Source organism: Pelophylax lessonae, assembly GCF_965119305.1.
Source record: "Pelophylax lessonae genome assembly, chromosome: 4".
Taxonomy (NCBI): Eukaryota; Metazoa; Chordata; class Amphibia; order Anura; family Ranidae; genus Pelophylax; species Pelophylax lessonae.
The window spans coordinates 230,766,703-230,788,473 of record NC_138771.1 but is presented as its reverse complement, the minus strand read 5'-3'; positions in this window follow the sequence as shown (position 1 = coordinate 230,788,473).

Genomic DNA, 21,771 nt, shown 5'->3' with positions numbered 1-21,771 from the left:
TTTGAATGTATCTGAGAATTAGAACTGTTTTAAAAATTATAAACTGACAGTAAACTGATTCTTATTGTAGAAATTGGCATTATCCTCCTCAAGTATTGGTTTATTATGCTGTGCCAGACTGGCAGTGACAGTGCCTGTGCAGTGTGCTGTGCTTGTACATGATAATAGCACATTTGCATTTTATATTACTTGGAAGGAATAAGTATATATATGGTGATATTCCACTGTTCATTTATTTATTGCACTTTAAAATTAATTACCTATGGACGGTACATAAAATGTTTTATTTTAACTAGTAATATATAGTCAAAAAATTGGTGGATATACAGGGTGACTGATGGGAGTCAGATGTTTTTAGAACAGGTAAATGGTGATAGAAAGGGGACGAGCTGGGCATCTTTCCCCCACCCCACTGGAATGCTAATTTAGTCACAATGAAGCAGTGGACAATACAACATCGTTTGTTTGTTTAAAACAGCTTTGTTGGCAGTGGTGAGTCTATCACAGCAACGCATCAAGTATTTTACTGAAATTTCAATGTTGATCAACACAGGGCCATTCCTAGTCGCAATATTCATGATGAACGACAAAGCTCATTTTTTTTTTTTTTGCATGGAACAGTAAAAAAGCAGACCCTTCCCGGGCTCCTAAAAATCCTAGGAAAACTCAAGAAAGACCTCTCCACTATGCACGTGTTACAGTGTGGTGTGCGGTTGCTCCTTTTGGCGTTATCGGCCCATATTTTTTATAGGAAAAGGGGGTAACAGTGACTGTTAACTCGGAATGTTACATTCACATGCTGAGCAACTTCTTTCGTCCACAACTGCAAAGACAACCAATAAACATGAGAAATGTTTATTTTCAGCAGGATGGTGCCACAGTGCATACTGCCAAGGCACCAATGGAAGTCCTTTGAAACATGTTCCCTTGGCGCCTTATTTCAGGTTTCGGCAATGTGCCTTGGCCCCAAGGTCTCCCGACTTGTCATCATGTGATTTCTTCCTATGGGGGTACCTGAAGAGCTGTATGTAAACTCACAAACCCCATAATTTGAATGAATTGAAGAATGCCATCCCACAAGAACTGCTCACGATTGATCAACAGCTGTTGGCCCAAGTGATGGACAATTTCAAGCGAAGGATTGAAAGCTGCATTCAAGAAGATGGTCGTCATCTAAATGACATTATTTTTCATAAATTAATAAGTAACTCAAATGGCATGTATTGACCTCTGTTTTTGTAAAAATAAATCCATTTTGAATTGAAAATCTATGGAGTACTGTTTTTTCAAAACCGGCCGACTCCCATCGGTCACCCTGTATTACCTCAGATGCATCCTGTATCTGTTGGTTTAGATTTTCATTATTGTTACTGAGCCTGGGTGGGATGATGTTACTTATTACATATGAATCATTGTTTAAATACAGAATAGATATAGAAAAAAGATGATAATGTTTGTAAAAAAGCTTAATGTTTCTTCACTATAAACTCTGATAAGCATCATATTTCCAGCTTGACGTGTTTTTGAATAGATGTTTTTAGTGAAAGGCAATGCTCAGGTCTGAGTTGGAGTTTGAGTGTACAAGTGAAGGCCTGCTGCTGTATAGCTTTAAGCAAAATATTACAGACCGACTGAAAACAGGTTTTATTTAAGGCCTTGTCCTCCAGCAGCATAAACTCACCTTTCCTTGCTCTCCTACTGCTCTTTTCAGTTGCCAGAAAAATAGAAAATACTGGATATGGGGGACATGTCACTCACTCCAGGTAATGGTACTGGTATGGGATACAGCCAGCACTGTGTGAGCTCTGATGAGAAGACTATGACAAAGTATACACAAGGCTATTTTTATTTGCTTGATGTGTTTATTTAGTAATAGTTGGATACTTATGAAGGTAAGTATATGCTGCTGCATTTGGGGTACTATAGTACAGTTAATCTAGTAGTTTGATCCGCAAGAGCCATCCATCCTCACTCAGGCATCATGCAAATTTTCACGCTTTCTTGCCTATAGAGAGAGGTAATGGAGATATGCTTAAGAGTGGTCAGCAGTGTAAGCTCGTGCCACATAGCCATTAGACAGTCTAACAATTAGGCCATACATGCTCTGGCTTAAGTGACTAATCAAATATCTGTCAGATACCTCACTGAGAATTTGTTATTTGCCCATTATCCTTTGCAGCTGAGTTCCCTACAATGTTTCTAGAATTTAACTGTCTCAATGGAACTGAGGAATTAATAATTGGCACCAGCTCACAAAGACCTTTTCCAGAAAACGGAAAAATCTGTGTGTATGATATTTAAAGTTTCTAAAAGTTGGCAATGTTGTTTATTTCTTGAAACATACTCATAAGTGATATTTACCTCTTTTGTCTGATCTGCAAACTCCAGCCATAATTGTCCCTGTCTTAACTGTGCATACAGATATTTATCATCAGTTGTAAACAAGATTTGAATAGTGCCCATCCTAACAAAGAGTTAAATGATTAGTATTGTGAACTCAGTGTTTCAGCGCTGCTTAAACAATACGTATAATAGATGAATCAATATACAACAATGTGCAAAAAGTGCTAAATATATTGTTCAAATATCGCAAAATCATATAAAATCTAATATTCATATAATTAAAAGTCCATTAAAGTCCATTCGAGTGCAAATAAAAGTGCTCCTGTGCTTTCTTTGTGCATAAAAGGGAGTGACCCCCCTGTGGTTTTCTACTTACCACAATGCACTTGGTAATAAGCATGTAGCAATAAAATCCTCATAGTTTAAGGCTTGGGATCCGTGATCACGCTGGGCAAGAATCCTTGATGGTAAAGATATCTCAGAGTTCCCTCATAGAGAAAAGAAAGAACCATCCATAGTGAAGTACTACTTAACCAAACGATCAAGAAATGTACTCACAAACATAATAAACAGGTAGGCATGTAAGACACGGCACTGTGGTTTGCTGCTCCCACAGCGTGCGCTCCACCGACCGGATATGATGTGGCAGACAGTCCGCTCAGCCAATTGCTATTGCTAGTTTTGCACACCCAATTTTTCAGTTTTTTATTTGTTAACAAAGTTTGAAATATCCAATAAATTTCGTTCCACTTCATGATTGTGTCCCACTTGTTGTTGATTCTTCACAAAAAATTACAGTTTTATATCTTTATGTTTGAAGGCTGAAATGTGGCAAAAGGTCGCAAAGTTCAAGGGGGCCGAATACTTTCGCAAGGCACTGTAAATAAATAAAGTCCTACAAAATGAATATGAAACTCCACCAAAAGCATGTAAAATCTTTATGCAGCTGCAGCGCACCACCACCCAAATGATTAGAATGTCACTTACCAAATCCTTAGACCCTACACAACTCAAAGGGTCTAAATCAGCATTTAAAAGACGATATATCCTGCATGGATGGATGGATGAATGGATGGATGTCCCCAGTTTTCTTCCTCCTACACCTCAGCAAGCCTCAGGCCTCACTCTCCATTGCCCAGTGAAGACTTCTTCTGTTTGGACGAAATGCAGAGGCGGGAGTTTCAGCCAGCTGGGCAGGATCCGAAAATCATATATAGCAATGGTTATTTATTCTGTTGCTTTATATCAGGAATCTCCAAACTACGGCCCTCCAGCTGTTGCAGAACTACATATTCCATGAGACATTCACAACTAGGTTGTATACATCGCACAGATGCACCACTTCACAAGCAGGTTAAAAGTAACACCCAGACATGTTATTTAACCAGTTCTGGACCAGAAGTATTTTGTCCCCTTAATGACGAGGCTATTTTTTGCGACTCGGCACTGCGTTACTTTAACGGAAAAATTCCGTCGCGCGACACTGTACCAAAATATATTTTTCACATTCTGCCATATAACATTCCCAAAAAAAAATTTAAAAAAATTAAAATAATTTTTTTTCATTCTTTTAGGCCAATTTCTGCTACATATTTTTGATAAAAAAATCTCAAAAAGCGTGTTTTGATTAGTTTGCGCAAACATTATCGCATCTGATTCCTCCTGTATTGATTTGTACTGTAACTGTATTGTCTTCCCCCACATTGTAAAGCGCTGCGCAAACTGTTGGCGCTATATAAATCCTGTATTATAATAATAATAATAATAATAATAATAATCTACAAACTAGTGGAAAGATTTATGTCATTTTTATCTAATATATTTTTTGTTACTAGTAATGGCGGTGATCTGCGATTTATAGCAGGACTGCAACATTGCGGCGGACAGATCGGACCCCTAACTGACAGTTTTGACACTTTTGGGCGGACCAATGACATTACTACAGTAATCAGTGCTAAAAATATGCACTGATACTGTAATAATGACACTGGCGGGGAAGGGGTTAACCTAGGAGTGATCAAAGAGAGCCTAGGGGAGTTTTTTCTAACTGTGGGGGGAGGGGCTTATTAAATGACCATAGAGACCTGTGATCCTATATAGAAGGATCACAGGCACTCTGTGATCATTTAAGAGAGAACAACGGTCAGCTGTGTTTACTTCTCTCTCATCGGGGAGCGATTGTGGGTGCCTGGCGGCAATCGTGGTCGCCGGTCCCGTGGATCAGCATCCCCGCTGCCTAGTGGGGGCAGGAGCTCGTCACCAGCGTCCACTCAGCACCACTCCCGCAAACCAACGTACCCCTATGTCGATTCGGGCAGCCGAGCCAGCCTGCCGCAGTATATGTGCGGCGGGCAGTTTGCAAGTGGTTAAAGGAATTTACCATTTTAATGTTACACCTAAAGAATTATTAAAAGTGCTGCTCCCTGGCAAATCATTTTATTAAATTGGTTTTGCTTTAGGATATGTTCCCCAGCACAGTGTCCAGCCTATCAGGCCATTTGTTTGACAATCCTTTGTCTATTGGCATAGAAAATTGACTGAACTGATTTTTAACATTTGGCTCCCATTGACTTCAATGGATTTGGATTCATCACCCAAACATTTGCCTTAAACTGAACCCACGTATGTTTAGCTCAGTCATATTACAGACATGCTGGGGACATATAAAAAATAGGTCCATTAGAGTTTAGAAGGTATTTACAAAAACTAATTATAATTTTATTTACAAAACCGGAGTCCTGCTTTAACCACTTGCCGACCGCCGCACGACTATCTACGTCGGCGGTCAGCCCCTCACAGGCAAACTAACGTAGGGCTACGTTGCTTGCTTGTGAGGGTCTAGGGAGCGAGCGCGCGCCCCCCGGGGCGCGCTCCCGCTCCCGCGTGGTCACGGACCCCCCCGCGCGTGTGACCAGCGGACCCGATGTCCGCCGGTCACTCGGCGATCGGCGGGGGAGAGGGAGAATGTCAGGCAGCTTGTGTAAACAAACTGCCTGTCATTCTCCTCGCTGCAAAGACACTGATAAAACGGATCTGGTATGTAGATCCGTTGATCAGTGTCCTTACAGCTAGAGCCACAGCCAATCACAGTAGAAACCACGCCCCTAGGGACACACACAGCCCCTCCCTTCCAAATAAAGTTAACCCCTTCACTACCAGTGTATTTTTACAGTAACAGTGCATATGTATAGCACTGATTACTGTAGAAATGTCACTGGTAACCCCAAAAGTGTCAAAAATGTCAGTCAAGGGTCCGATCTGTCCACCACAATGTCGCAGTACCGCAAAAAAATCGCAGATCGCCGCCATTACGCGTTAAAAAAAAAACAACAAAAATGACAAAAATCTTTCCCTTTGTTAGTAAACGCGATAACTTTTGCGCAAACCAATCAAAATACGCTTTTTGCGATTTTTTTTACCAAACATAGGTAGCATAAAATAAATTGGCCGAAAATTTTTAAAAATTTTGATTTTTACATTTTTTTTTGGGGGAATTTCATATAAAAAAATGTGAAAAATATTGCTATTTTTGCAAAATTGACGCTCTTTTTTTGTTTATAGCGCGTGATCAAAAAATCGCACAGGTGATCAAATACCACCAAAAGAAAGCTCTGTTTGTGGGAAAAAAAGGACGTCAAATTCGTTTAGGTACAGCGTCGCACGACCGCGCAATTGTGCGTTAAATTCACGCAGTGCCGAATCGCAAAATACCCCCTGGTCGGAATGGGGGTAAAATCTTCCGGGGCTTAAGTGGTTAAGTAAAGACCAATATTTATGCACTGCATTTCTACTACATATTCTCTGCTTATGTCTTTTTTAATCATATGTTTAGTTTTCCCTGGCTTGTGGCTTGTTTAACCTATTATTGGAAAGCAAATTATTTGTTCAATAGTGTGATTTCACAGCTGCAATAAAGAAAAAAATATCCTTGCAAGAAAAAAATGTATGGGGAAGTACTGATAAAACGTGTTCTTAGACTGAATATGCAAAATAATAAGTGCAGCAAATGCATATAATTAAACTACTTAATATACTCATCACTTACTAGTCAAAGTCCCATTGTTGTATACGTATCTTTGAAAATATTGGCTACGATCTATTTATAAAAGAATAAACAGACGTTATTATGGCTCACCAAGGTTGTCTGTATTTTGTTTGGTGCATGGAAATGGACTGGATACCTTGGGAGGGAATGCAAAGTTATTAATGAACCTATAAAATATATCCTAACAGAACTTTTGACCATCTTTTTTTTTTTTTTTCAGCTTCGGGTGACTAAACTATAACTATATATATCCAGTAACCGGTCACTGTTGACCAAAGACAATGATGCAGAGAAAAAAGTCTCTAGTGATAGGTAGGATCCACAGGGATCATAATAATGTGATCATACTCATCCAAGTTTATAAGCTGACTTCTTTCAGTAAAATAACTATTTCATGGATAAAGAAAAAAACAGCTTAAAGCATAAAAAAGAGATTAAATATTAACATTTTAGTGATTCTCTTATGGGAAGATGATCCCATACTAGGGTTCCTTCTGCTCACCTGCTGTCTAAAATATATTTGATGGAAAAAATGTCAATTAATTATTCGTCAATAATTTAAATAGGAGACATATTTTGGCTTTCTGCATAATGATATTATTTATTTTGAAATTCATAGGCAAAATGTGATAAGACTGAAATATAATATTTAAGATTTATTTAAAACCCAGATGACAGTTGTTTTTCATTGCAATATATCAACTTGACATAAACTGATTGAGGCAGTTTAGAGACAGACACTAGCAATGTCAGAATTTACATTACAGCACGCACAAATTCTATGGAAACATACTATTAGCACTCACTACAAGCAATGATGAGTAATGAGATAAAAATTTATATTGTCAATAGTCATAAGCTCTCGCAATCTGAAATAATGAAGTGTATCAGTAGATATATCAGTAGATATTAATAAAGATAGACAGTATACAATTCTGTAAAAACATATAGTATTTTAATTAGTATCAATTGAGAAAAATGTATCTTGGGGAGACATCTCTTTGACAGCTAATTTTGATAACTCACTGTTCACGTCTTGCAAAGATAGTTTTAGTTATGATCAATATGCTGTATCTTTAATAATGGTGGCATTGGTGAATGGACAGTGTACCATCTGTCTGCCTCTTGAATTCAGCATTGTAACCAGTAACCTTATTAGGCTGCAAAAGATGACCAGATTGTTCTCGAGACTTCATACAACAGTGAAGGTACTAGTATATCTATTAATGTTTTTTTCTGTAAAGACTTGATAGCATATCTGAAGAAAATTCCAACACACTTAAAAGGTGTAGCACAACAACCCCCCCCCCTCCCCCCACACTTCTCTTTCCACTGATATTTTACTGAGTCACAAGTATAGCATATACATTAGAATTAGAATTCCCAAGAAAATCACCACTGGCTGAATAAAAACTAGTGCCTTTTTGAAGATCAGAGAGATGCGCACATTCATTAAGACTCTGAGTCTAGGTCAATAGTCACAATGCCATAGGATCATGGCATTGTGATATCCGACCTTTTGATATCCGACCCCCAGGCATTCTTTTGATATCCGACCCCCAGGCATTCTTCAGCGAGGGAGAAACTGGACTCATAATACCATAGGACACCTGTACACTCTTTCCCAACTTCCAGTGGGTACTCTTCAGCGAGCTCTTCAGACCAAACCCCAGACTAAGCTTGAAATCCACTGTCTATGCTGCAACTCTCATAACTCTCAAATACAATTCCAGCAGACTCCCCCAAGGGGCAAAGGCCCCTAAACATGGGGCTTCTCCTTTAGAACTGAACCCAGGACAAAATTCACTCCTTCTCCATGTATTATTTATGGGCCCTCCAGCCTCCTATTAGGCCCACCTCTCCAAGGATTGGCTGAGTTTCCATAAATATTCAGACCGCTCTTTTGTCTGTCCACTTTGATTATTGAACTTTTTAGCATGCAGGGGAAAATATTCAAAACAATAGTAGTTAAGCTAGTGAAATACTGATCCACTGGCTTAACTACATTTACCTATAATCTGATGATGTAGTACCCTGAACTAGCAGGGTACTACATCATCATTACTGGATTTCTGTACTGTATCTCTGTGTGGAGGTGGACATTTTTGGTAGAGGTGGGGCTTTTTCCCTCATGTCAGAGATTCTTGCAGGGAAAACAGCAGCACAGTAGTGGCGTCACCAAATTTCGCTCCAAATCTTACATACCATGTCAGGTCTACTAGTATTTGCTAGCAACATCAAACTAGTTCATACATAGAAGATTTATATAACAATTGTACTGAAAATAATTGTATCATGCAATGATACCTATATTAATTTACAAAATTGAAAAACAACAACAAAATAACTATCTGCATGAATATACATGTATCTTTGGTAGCAAATATTTGTGTGATCTTGTGTGGGTAGGTCTCTATCTGCTTTGCATACAGTATATGGACACTGCAACTTTCCCCCATTCCTCGAAACAAAACTACTCCAGTGTTATCAAGTAATGATGGATGAACATCTGATGGGACGGTTCACGAACGCGATTGCGCGAACTCGCTCAAATGTTCGTGAACTGCAGGTTCGCGGCGGGTCCCATTCATATTAATGGCAGGCGAACATGAAAAACCTCCATGTCATATTTTCAGCCACAAAATACTTACTAGCTGTGCACACATAGTCCCACAACATGGACACTGACATACCAGAAGTATTAAGCGAATCTGCGATCGGCAAGCATTCTTTTTTTAGGATAAAGAAGTAAGTGTTGGCCAGTACAGGCCCCAAAAATTAGCCAACAGGCATTCACCTGACAGCAAAGAACTTTGTATTCTGTGGCTGGAGGTACATTAGGCATTCACAGGATACAGAAGTAAGTGTCTGCCATTACAGGCCCCAAAAATTAGCCCACTGGCGTTCACTTAACAGCAAAGAACTTTGTATTCTGTGGCTGGAGATACATTAGGCATTCACAGGATACAGAAGTAAGTGTCGGCCATTACAGGCCCCAAAAACTAGCCGACAGGCGTTCACCTGACAGTAAAGAACTTTGTATTCTGTGGCTGAAGGTACATTAGGCATTCACAGGATAAAAAAGTGTCGGCCATTACAGGCCCTAAAAATTAGCCCACAGGCATTCACCTGACAGCAAAGAACTTTGTATTCTGTGGCTGGAGATACATTAGGCATTCACAGGATATAGAAGTAAGTGTCAGCCATTACAGGCACCAAAAATTAGCCGACAGGTTTTCACCTGACAGCAAAGAACTTTGTATTCTGTGGCTGGTGGTACATTAGGCATTCACAGGATAACTAAATGTCGGTCATTACAGACCCCAAAATTTATCCCACAGGCGGTCATCTGACAGCAAATAACTTTGTATTCTGTGGCTGGTGGTACATTAGGCATTCACAGGATACAGAAGTAAGTGTCGGTCATTACAGGCCCCAAAAATTAGCCCACAGGAGTACACCTGACAGCAAAGAACTTTGTATTCTGTGGCTGGAGGTACATTAGGCATTCACAGGATAAATAAATGTCGGCCATTACAGGCCCCAAAAATTAGCCGACATGCGTTCACCTGACAGCAAAGAACTTTGTATTCTGTGGCTGGAGGTACATTAGGCATTCACAGGATAAATAAGTGTCGGCCATTACAGGCCCCAAAAATTAGCCCACAGGCGTTCACCTGACAGAGGTAACACAGTGAAAGAGGCAAAATTTCTGCAGTACCCAAATACACTATTATGAAAGTATATTGTTATATAACACCCCGCTTCAATCTGTCGTTTTGGGGGGGGGGGGGGCTCTGGTATATCACACCAGTTATAATACTTATAATAACATATATATAAGTATATATATATATATATATATATATAATTATATAATATAGTATATATTATATATATATATATATATATATATAAATATAAAATAAAGTACTTTTTTCTAATTGCGTTTGTCACTCTTTGTAGTTGTAGTATTGCTGCAGAACCGCTCACCAGTCACAATGCTGTACAATACAAATCCACTATAATATGCTTTCTATATTAGAAAGTATATTATACGTGTATTACACCCTTATATACTGCACACTAAACAATAGTACACCTATACCAGTCCTTAAAAGGATTTTTTATGGACCTATTAGCTAGCGATTTGTATCACTAACAGTCTGTCCCTGCTCCACACAGCAACCTATCCCTACACTGACAAAAGACAGAATGTAAATTGGCAGCCAGGTCAGGTCTATTTATAAGGTAGGGGGTAAGTCCATGTGCTGAAATGTCTCAATTGGCTGTCCTGTACCTGATGGATGTGTCATGGGTCAAAGTTCTTCACGATATAAAAGAATATGGAGGTCGCGAATATTGCCATATGTTTGCATATTCGGCGAACAGCGAATGGGCAGAGTTTGCTGCGAACTGACCGCTGGGCGAACCACAAGGCCATCTCTATTATCAAGTTGCTTTGGGGTTACAAGTGAACAACCTTAAATCCAGCCACAAATTCTTTCTGTTGGATCAAGGTCTGGATCTGGCTTAACCATTCTGAACATTAACATTGCTGTTTTTAAACCAATTCTGTATGGTTATAACTTTAGGTTTGGGGTCATTGTTGCTGGAATGGATAGAAGGTTACTCTCCAAGGATGATTTTTTTTTATATTAAACAACCACCCCACTATTTTGACATTCTATGCGCTCCCAAAGGTGCATAAACATCAGGAACAACCACCAGGCCGTCTGATTGTTTTTGGTAACTGTAATATAACAGAGGGAGCTAGCAAATACAGTATATTGATTTTAATATGAGACCATTTGTCCATGAACTATCTTCATACATTAAGGACACATGAGACTTTGGGCTTTATTTACTAAAGGCAAATCCACTGTGCACTACAAGTGCAGTCTCTGTAGATCTGAGAGGGACATGCAAGGAAAATAAAAAACAACATTTTTGCTTGCACATACTTGGATGATGGAAATGAGCAGAGCTTTCCCTCATTTCAGAACTTCCCTTCAGGTCTACAGTAACTGCACTTCCACGTGCACTTGCAGTGCACTTCAAAATGCACTTGCAGTGCACTTGTTGTGCACAGTGCATTTTCCTTTAGTAAATCAACTCCAAAGACAATAGGCTTACAAACATAGGAGTTGATTTACTAAAGAAACATATACTATGCACTACAAATGCATTGCAAATGAACTTGCTCCAGAGCTTAGTAAATGAGGTAAAGTTTCACTTTGAAAAAAATATTTAATCACATGCAAGGAGAATAAAAAACAGCATTTTTGTTTGTGCATTATGGAATGATGGAAACCAGCAGAGCTTCCCCTTAATCCAGATCTTCCCCTCAGATCTCCAGCAAATGCACTTAAAGTGCACTTGCAGTGCACAGTATATTTGCCTTCAGTAAATCCCCTCATAGTCTTAGAAGAAGACACCTGGCTAGCTAGTTTTGATGTTGAGTGCCTTTACAGCAACATAGGCAAATGATTTAGGGATAGAAGCCTGTAAATCCTTCCTGGATACTAAGGGAATTGTCTTCAGGGCATATATGGATCTGATTCTTGAGCTCCTTAGGTATGTCCTGGAGCACCATTTCTGTCTATTTAATGGTAAAATATTGTAGAAAGAGGGTAATAACCGCGCTAAAGGTGAAAAATAAATATAAAGCGGCAACTTCAAGTGTGACCACAACCTTAAACAATAATAATACAATAAGTCGCGCTGAGTGATAAGGAACAAATAAATGTCCAACAAATGTAAATGTCCCAATAGTGAACGTGAATAAATGAACAAGTAGAAAAAACGTTGAAAATCTTGAACAGTCTCCAAGGTCCCTTAGGAAATGTGCTTACCAGAAAGACAATTTAAATCTGCAAGATTCATATGCTGAGGTAAGATTCACAAGCCAAGGAGATAGCGTGAAGTTCATGCGTTGGATACTCGATGTATAGTGTAATAAACCATATAAAAGGCAGCTTACCAGAAATTTGAACACAACGTGAATAACTGTCCCAGTGATAGAAAGGAAAGGGAAACCACCACCAACGTATAGCCTCTTACCAGATTGAGATAGACATCAGCAGAGTTCAAGTATTCAAACCACCTATTGCCAGCGAGACACCCAAAGACACTTAAGCCTCTTACCAGACCACAGATGAATTGTACAGTGTAGTCACTTGATGCACTCCCCCAGCATGTAGGCAGGTAGCCTCAGGGACCCGATGACACCAATAGATAAGCCACAATGGGTACTCAGTGACCAGGATGTACCAGCAGACCAGCCCATACAAAAAGAAAGCCGCCAATAGTGTAAAATCTTTGACACACTTTTATTAGTAAAAGAAATGCACTTACAGGCAAGTAGTAGATATATCACGAAAGGGATGTGAAGCCTCCGGCCGGACGGCAAAGCGCATCCGCTCCCTCGATAAGCTTCCGGGTGATGACGTCAGCACGCCATGACCTAACGGCGTTTCGTCCAAGGAGACGTTATCAAAGGGTAAAATATACTAGCAAAAAAGAGGGATCGCTACGGGCACAGCTTGTGCACCTATGTACGCTAATCTCTTTCTGGTTTGGTGGGAGCATACCGGGGAATTCACTGAGGAAATTAATGATTTCACTTCACAGATACTCCTTTGGGTTTGTTTGATAGACAATGTGTTTATCCTGTGGAAGGGCCCCAAAGAAAACTTTGTAACCCATTTAAAAAAAAACAACATAGGTATGTACTTTTCTAGGGAGGTCTATTATGACAGCATTAACTTTTTAGATCTCACTTTTACAAGAGACATTAGTGGTACAATACGGATTACTGTATACTACTGTATACTACAAACTGACCACAACCAATGCTTTACTTCATTAGGACAGTCAGTCACCATCCAGAATCCCTTAGGCAAGGTATCCCGACGGGCCAGTTTATGTGGGAAAAATAAAACTGTTCCACAGAAACAGCTTTTCAAGCTGAAAGTATATTATTGATGGAGCGTTTTTCTAGGCGAGGTTTCAAAATGCGCGACTTGAAAAGATCCTACCATAAGGTAAAAGATGTTCCAAGACAGGAACGTAAGCAGAGGAAAACAGATCCTCAGACATGTTTACATATAAACGGGACATACTCTAACCAATCAGAACATTTTTTTTTTATTTCATTAAACCGTACTGGAGTATCCTGCATGATGATAAGAATTAATGCAGAGTTCTCCCAAAAAACCCGATGGTTATGTATAGAAGGGGTAAGAACTTAAAAGATCTTCTCGTGCATAGTCATTTGGATAAAACCCCAATACACCGGATACAACCCATTTAGTCTGCCCGATCAACCAAAGGGTTGCTTTAAATGTGCTCACTGTAAAGCATGAAAATATATTCCCAAAGTAAACAAATTTAGGAACCCAAAGAATGGAGATATGATCCAACTGCAGTCATTTTAAATTGTAACTTGGGAAGGGGTTATCTATGCTACAAAGTGCCCATGCCCATGTATATATGTGGCTAAGACAATTTGCCAGTTCTGGAGACGAGTCTTGGAACACATTAGTGACATCATGTTAAAAAAGGAAAGAACCCTCGCGAGACATACACTATATTGTCAAAAGTATTGGGACGCCTGTCTTTCCATGCCCATGAACTTTAATGGCCTCCCAGTCTTAGTCCATAGGGTTTAATATCTAATTATTTACACTAGATATCTCTATAGACAGCATGACATCAATTATTTATATCTTTTGTGATAAACTACAGTACTTTGAGGCAGGAAGTGCTTAGTCAGCTTATATCACTGACTGAGTAAAGTGAGATTTTCTTCAGCAAACTGCAGTATTGTAGAAACAGAGAGAGTTTTTAAATAGTATTTATATTATAGTAAGTACAACTTATATATAGATAAAAATATAAGATCAGCGCTAGTCTCCTTAACCAGCTGCTAGCAAATGAAGTACACAAAACCTCAAATAAAATCACATCACAAGTTGCAGCGCTCATAAAAACATGAATCCAAAATTACAGTATATAGTTCATTAATAAAAAAATGTCCAAATATCAAAATGTCCATAGAAATTTCCATAAAAAAAAATAGCATAACAATGAATTACTAGAGTCATATGGGTAGGGATCCAAGTGAATACCTGAAGTCTAAATACTTTCACAGTGCATGTAGATTCCTCCCAGTAATTAAATCCGTGGGCAAACATGAAAAGAAAATAATGAACACATCATGGTGCAGTATATTTGAAGGTGGATGCAGTACAAACAGGGGGAGGTGCACCCATGTAGGAAAACTTAAACCTTAGTGAGCTCAACTCCTTAACCCCGCATGCAGTGCAAACTCACCGGATGTTGGAGATATAAGCACTTTAAATCTCCAATGTTGTTAACACCCACGGTTTCCACATGGAGAGACAGGCATTATTTCAGCATGATAATCTATCCATCCCATTAGTCAAGATCACGCCACACTCATTCCTCTCCAGATGTAAGTTAGATCAGATAGTCAGATAGGACCATTCTATCAAGCTTGTGGCAGCACCTTATATACCTCAGTATATGCAGCTAGTTTACAGCAGTCTGAAGCCAGCTATCTAGGAATACTAGGAGTTATTGCCCTGTTGGTAAAGTGATCACTGTACATTCCCCCATCCCTCTAGACTAGAGGTTACTCCTAATAATCTCCTTTTACACGAATGAGCTCATTTACATATGGTTTAAAACTTTATTCTTAATTAAGGTTAAGTTTTATGCTAGAGATGGGCCAAACGACCCCCTGTTCGCTTTACAACTTTAGAACATCGCAAATGTTTGAAACTGAATAATGAACCCTTTTGAAGTCAATGGGACCTGAACTGGAAAAATTAAAAGTGCCCATTTTGAAGGCTTATATGCAAGTTATTGGGCATACAATGGCTATAGGGGTCCAGGTATTGCCCTCGGGGACATGTACCAATGACAAAATTTTTTGTAAAAAAAACATAATTTTTAAATGAGCAGTAATTTACTGATGCTTAAAGTGAAACTATAAAAATAAGAAATACCAAAAAAAAAATGAAAACTTTCTTTAAATATAGTGCCTGGGGGGTCCCCTTAGTTTGCCTGTAATGTGGCACATCTGTTCCGCGTCTAGAGCCTGCTGCAGCAATAATGACATTTATAAAGGCAAAAAAATAAAATCTTCCATTCAAGCTTTCTTTATTTTAAAAAAACAACGGCTTGGGGAGCCAGACTGAATGTTGAGGCCAAAATATAGTAACCCTATAGAGGTACTCTTGATGAAAGCAAGAATTGGCCTCGCTGTCAAAAATCTAAATGATATGCACCTGTCAAACAGGTGCAGAAAAATTGGTCCTTGGGTATTAATTGTGCCTATTAACTTTTTTCCAGATGAAATCAACACCCACAAAGAATGCAGCCTAGACAGTCTTTCAGAGATTCCATATCCAGAAAGCACTTAATCAGCGACATTGGCATCGAGGGCTTGATAGTTGCTGCTAATCCAGGACTGATTCATTTTGATAAATGTCAGCCAGTCCACGGAGTCTGTGGACAGACACACTCTTTTATCTGTTACAAATTCTCCGGAAGCACTGAATGCCCATTCGGAAAGCACGCTGGATGTAGGGCAGCCCTGCAGTTCAATTGCATACTGGCTAAGTTCTGGCCAGTGGTCTAGTCTCATGATCCAGTAACCCAGTGGATCATCAACTGGAAAGCTCTCCATATCTGTTTTTGCCCCTAGATATATTCCCACCATATGATGCAGACGCTGCCAACGGTATGTGGAAGCTTACAGCCCTGGGCGCTGAGGACTAAAACATATTGAAAGGCATCACTGAGGCAGCCCTCTTTTCCACTGCCCCTCTCTTGACAAACAGAAGCCTCAAATCGTTTTTCACCAGACTGTAACCTACCAGAGTCTGGAAAGGTATTACATAAACTCCTCTTTAAAGCGGAGTTCCACCCTGGGAAATCCATTTGTTTTTCAGGTGACCCGGAGCAAGAAGATGGAGGTAAGTATAATTTTAGGGTGGAACTCCGCTTTAAGATGTCCTCAAGATATTTTATCTTCTGCTCCCTCTGTGGGGACAGGATGAGTTATGAGATTTTCCCCTGGTAACAGTGGTCAAGGAGGGTTGCCAACCAAATGTGATCCTTTTCCTTGATGACACGTATTCTTGAGTCCTTTTTCAGACTTTAGAAAAATGAGGGAGATCATGCACCGCAGGCGAAGGCATGCACAGCAGAGTCCACGGGATCAATGAGAATTACAGTAACTGCCTCCTCCCAGCCACGTACTACTTCCAAGGGTTTTGGGGATGGAAAACCATCTGTTAAGGGCTGAAGTATGCTTCAATGCCTCCAAAACTGCCAGAATGCTCCTCCTCCTGCCTCTCCTCTTGTGTGTCCTGTGGTGTTGCAAAAATGGTGTCTGCATAAATTGGGCCTTGAGAGGAAAAAATGTTCTCTTCTTCCTCCCACTGCTCTGCCTCAAGTGCCCTGTCCATAATGCCATGCAGAGTCTGCTCCAGCAAGAACACAACAGGGATTCATGCATGCTTTGTCACGGCTCACCATCCTTGTGGCCTCCCCAAATGTTGACAGTACAGTGCATGCATCCTTTATCAGAAGCAATTGGTGTGGGGAAAAAAAGCTAAGCCAGCCTGAGCCTGTCATTGTGCCATACTCACACAGGTACTCGTTGATGGCCCCCTGCTGCATGGGCAGCCACTTCAGAATTGTCAAAGTTGAGTTACACCTGGTGGGCATGTCACAAATCAGGAGGTTTACGGGCAGGTGGAATTCTCTTTGAATTTCACCCAACTGAGCACTGGCTGTGTATGACTGCCTGAAATGGCTACAGACTGTTCTGGCCTGCTTTAGCAGATCTTCCAACCCTGGGTACCTATTTAAGAAATGCTGCATCACCAAATTGAGGGCATGTGCCAGGCATGACACATGTGTCAATTTTTCCTGTCTAAGGGCAGACAGAAGGTTTATGACATTATTGCACACCACCATTCCTGACTCCAGCTGGCATGGCGTGAACCACCTCTGGGCCTGCCCTTTCAGAGCTGCAAGAATCTCTGCTCTGGTGTGGCTCCTATTCCCTAGACAGACCAACGGAAGCACTGCGTGGCACCTTTTAGCCTAAATCATTGAATAGCCCCTTGAACGCTTTGTGGGTACTTGTGGTTCATAAGATAATTAAGCAGAGGAGGGCATGGAGGAGGAGGATGAGGTGGAGGGGGGTAGAGCTGATAAATCTTACATCATCACCACTAGCTGTATGGAGACTTGGTGGCACAACAAGCTGCAGCACTGAGCCCTGTCCTGCATCCTTCTGAGTTGCAAGCAGAGTTACCCAGTGTGCTGTGAAAAACATATATCGTCCCTGACCATCCTTGCTTGACCATGTGTCAGCAGTAACGTGGACATTGCAGCTGACTACCTTGCCCAACGATGTTACAACATTGCCTTCCACTTAATGGTAGAGAGCTGGAATGAACTTAAGTGAAAATAAATAGTGAATGGAAACCTGTGATTGTGGTACAGCACATTCTGCAAAATAATGGAAGGAGGCAGAATCCGCCAGTCGAAAGGCAGAAGTTGTAAGCCAGCAGCTTTTACAAGCTTGAATTTAGACTCCGGTAATGTGGGTGGCAGTGACTGTATTTTTTTCCCCTGCAGCAAATGTGGCATAAAAAATGTGCCTGTTATAGTCTACAGTCGGTGGTGTGCTACTGGCTGATGTGCTGTAAGAACCTGGGACACCCTGGGCTATACCATCATCCCTGTCAGTGGAGGCTGCTGAGAGGTCATGGGGTATAGTGGGGGTAGACTGGAAAGGTGAGGAGTGAGGGGGAGAAGAATTGCGTCCACCTGCACTAGATGCCGGCTGCTTGCGTTCCAGCGTGGTTTGCGGAAGTTGAGCCACGCTGATTGTACGCCAATACAGGAAGCAGCTTCTCGGTCATCCGTTTACCAAGTCCCGGCTCCTCCAATCCTTGTAACATGCCAGTTATGCAATCCAGCTCCTCATACAGCTTTTAATGCTCTACTTCTTGTAAGTGTTTTTTTTACCTTTTATTCCTTATTAAACGTGAAATACTGCACTTAGAGGCACCTTGTTTCCTTGAACACTCCCCTCTCTGTAGGCTCATGTTCCTACATTCCTCAACCTCAGAACCAAGATCTGAATCAACTAATGGCTGTCCATCGTCAAGGAGCAAGTGGCTGGTGCTGTTTTTTAAATAACTCAGCTGACTCCTCCATGCCTGATGCTGGGACTGTGACCTGAGTAGCTGTGGACAAGGAGGCAGAATAAGCCACTCTGGCAGCTGCAGTGGACTGTGCACTAGTATCTGTTTGGGTGACGGAGGATGAGGAGGATGAGGATGGTTTAATATGCCAGTCTATCACCTCTTCTGCATGCTTTTGCTGGATACCATGGGCAACATAACTAAACAGAGGAAATGATGCCTGGCCTGAGGATTGACCATGTCCATCTTTTCTTGTGGACACATATGCTGCTGGCCCCCTAACAGTGCCATGAGAATGTCTGCCTCTCCGTGTTGGCCCCCCAGACATGATGGGGGCAGCACTTATTAACAAAAAGTAATAAAGATGTGGAAATGTGTATGTAGATGCACTTTAATCAATGTAAAGTGGTGTTTGGTGCACTTTAGCTTGAGTACTGACTACACAGACACACTCCACTGACACACTACAATATATGGCAGTAAAACTGCACTGATGCACTGCAATATACTGCGGTAAGCGTGCACTAACACACCGAAATATACTGCACTGAAATATACTGCGTTAAACGTGCACTAACGCACTGAACTATACAGCGTTAAATGTGCAGTATTGCACTCAAATATACAGTGTTAAACATGCAGTAATGCACTGAAATATACTTCATTAAATGTGCAGTCATGCACTAAAATATACTGAGTTAAACGTGCAGTAATGCACTGAAATATACAGCGTGAAACATGCAGTAACATACTGAAATATACTGCATTAAATGTGCAGTAACGCATTGAAATATACTGCATTGAGCATGCAGTAATGCACTGAAATATACTGCAGGAAACCTTCCCTGACAAAATAAACTGACACTAAAGTTAAAAAGAATGGTCAAACCACACTCACGCTGCATTACTAGATTTACACTAAAGTGACACTAAAGAAAAAATGAATGAACGCTCATGCTGCACTATCACTAGTTTCACACTAAACTGATATTCTACACTGACAATAGAATCACAATAGCACACTAACTCACTAGTAGCACTAAAAAGAGTCCTGTTCTATCCCTATCCATGCCAAAATAACACTGCAAATGGCCGCTATGGTGGAGAATATTTTTATAAGAGCAATGATTGGATATGGAGTCATCATTACATTCTCCAATCATGGCTCTGATAGTGCTCTGTGCCCTGATTGGGCAAGCTTTCATTGCTTCAGCCAATTAGGGCTTTCAATGCACTGTGCGGCGGCGCAGGGCATTGTGGTCATTTGGGGGTCTGAACAAACGATCAAAAGCCCTCATAATTTGGGTGTTCATTGAATGGATGAACAACCAATGTTTAGCCCAAACTAATGCTCTGGCCGAACCGTTCGCCCAACTCTAGTTTATGCCTTTAGCTTTGGTGCGTTAGGGTACTCACCCCTGTTCTGTTACATGTCTTCCAGGACCTGCTGCAAAGAAACATTCCTCGGAAACCACCACACTTAATTTTGGGGATAGTAAACTTATTATGATATTCAATGTTTGGCTTATGCCAAGCATAAAAGCTTAGTCTTATAGTAAAAAAGTCCACTTTTGGTCTCTTCAGACTATAGGACCTTCACCCTAGTTGACTTTGGGGTCTTCCATGTGTCTTTTGGCAAACTATAGGCAATATTTCTTGTCAAATTTGTTTATTGAAAACATAGAGCATGACAAGCAAACAAATATATTCAGGTATAAAATCTTAGATAACAATAAACAAAGTAAGCTGTCGCCAGACATTTGAGGCAAGATAACAAATCAGGTGGGCAAATCATAACATACAATCGAAAGTTAAGTGTATATAGGGGCCCTGACAGGAGCAGGGGCTCAATGCCAACAGTAAAAAAAAAAAAAAGGTGAGGGTCTCTAGACCCAGATCCAGGAGTAAGGGCAACTCTAGGCCTCTAGATTTCTAGATTGTGTCCCCAGAAATCTAGGGACACAATATAGGATTTAACCAGACATCACTAATCTATAAAAATGTAGACAAGAAGAAACAACATTCATTGTCTGGCTAGAAGGAAGTCAGAAGTTGTAGAGCAGGCTCAAAAATTAAGACAATGTTACAGATTGGAAAGAGAAAACTAAGAGGGAAAGAAAAGAAAGGAAGAGAAGGGGATGGGAATAGAAAAGAGTAGTAAAGAAGAAGAATGAGAGAAAGAGGATCCCCAAGGAGCAATGCAGCTCCTAAAGCTCACATATAAGCTGACCCAAATAGGAGGTTACCAAGGCATCAGTAAAGTGTCATCAAAATCTGAAGGCAGATATTATGTCACCCAGGGGTGCAATAATCACTTGAACTGAGCTACTTTATCAAGGCAGATTGCTTCCATTTTGGTGGGGATCATTGCCCGATTTATTCTGTGTTTGGTTTCAGCCAGAACAAGAGCAGTGGGCTTCCATGCCTTTGCAACAATTTGTTTTGCATCAGTAGTGATCTGTAAGAGCAGTTTGAATTGTCGAGAAGATATATTAGCAGGTTTAGAGTTGAGTAAAGCTACAGATGGATCAGGAATTTTTTTAACCTTGAGAATCCTAGAAGGCATATTGAATATGGATTTCCAGAATTCCCATGCTACAGGGCAATAACAATACATAACATTTCATATAAGTTTAAGTTGTATTTCTTTTTGAGTTATTTTATAAATCTGTGACTGGCGATGCACCCAGGCAACTGTTGACGTATGCATTATTGCTCTAATCTCAGCCACGAGACATGTAAGTTTGTTACTCACTAGTATTCTGCTTGCATGGTCTGGATCATATGTTTTGAAGATTTACAGCTGCAAAGTCAGGAGACTTTCAGGTAGCAGTAGTGTGAACTGCGCCAGATATTAAAAAATAGAACGTTTGAGGCCAGAAGTGTTGCTAGGATAATGAAGTACCTGTAATTTCCTTGGGGATCCTGTGCAGAGGATTGATGCAGCATGTGTAGTATGCTGCCGTGAATGGTGCGTGTGGCGACATTGCACTATAGTGGTGGTGGTAGTGGGGTTAAAGTGGTTATTTAAATAAAACCTTAGCCTACTCAGCTTTGGGCCATAAGGGGATAATGCAGAGAGTGCAGGCATCAGGAATGAGTAACACAGAAAGTGCAAGGATCAGG